Source organism: Moschus berezovskii, chromosome 6, assembly GCF_049115385.1.
Source record: "Moschus berezovskii isolate FMDL1 chromosome 6, NW_MosBer_1.0, whole genome shotgun sequence".
Classification (NCBI taxonomy): domain Eukaryota; kingdom Metazoa; phylum Chordata; class Mammalia; order Artiodactyla; family Moschidae; genus Moschus; species Moschus berezovskii.
Window position 1 is genome coordinate 102,952,190 of NC_142465.1, and position 607 is coordinate 102,952,796.

Sequence of the window (607 nt, forward strand, 5' to 3'; positions counted from 1 at the left end):
GGGCATTGGCAAGAGCATCAGTTTGGAGTCTGGACAGAGTGCTTGGGGACCGAGACTCTTGGGCTCTGCCACCAGCTTTGTGGGATCGTAGGAAGGTCTTTTCCCCTCTCTGAGACCTTTATTGCTCACCAAAAGGATGAGGGTATTGAATAAAAGCTCTATGGACCTCATAGAGTGTTCTATAAATGTATTATTTTGAGCCCACATTTCAAAATAAAAAGGTTGCAGCATTGATCTAGGTTATAAAATAAACTAATGAGGAAATTCCCTGATGGTCCAGTGATTAGGACTTGGCACTTTGACTGCCAAGGGCCCAGGTTCAGTCCCTGATCAGGGAACTAAGATCCCACAAGCCATGCAGTATGGCCAGAAAAACAAGAACAAAAACAAAACCCAAAAAAAGACTAATGGGTGAGTTGCTCTTTCTTGCTTCTGAATGGCACTGCAAGTTTTTGAACAAACACGTTTGTCCACATTAACATGCTGGACAATCTTGGTTTACCATGGGAAAGAGTGAAAATAAACGCTAGGGGAAAGCAGGGTGGAAGGAAGAGAATAAACCCTCCTGGTGCCTGAAACTCTGTGGCATAGTGGTAATACTCTCAAT

The 607-nt window shown here is 43.7% G+C and overlaps 1 non-coding gene across 1 annotated transcript; it reads left to right on the top strand.

Moving 5' to 3' along the window:
• Positions 1 to 265: 265 nt before the first annotated feature.
• Positions 266 to 338, top strand: TRNAQ-UUG (transfer RNA glutamine (anticodon UUG)). The gene has a single exon. It is a non-coding gene; the product is annotated as a tRNA-Gln (tRNA).
• Positions 339 to 607: the final 269 nt, after the last annotated feature.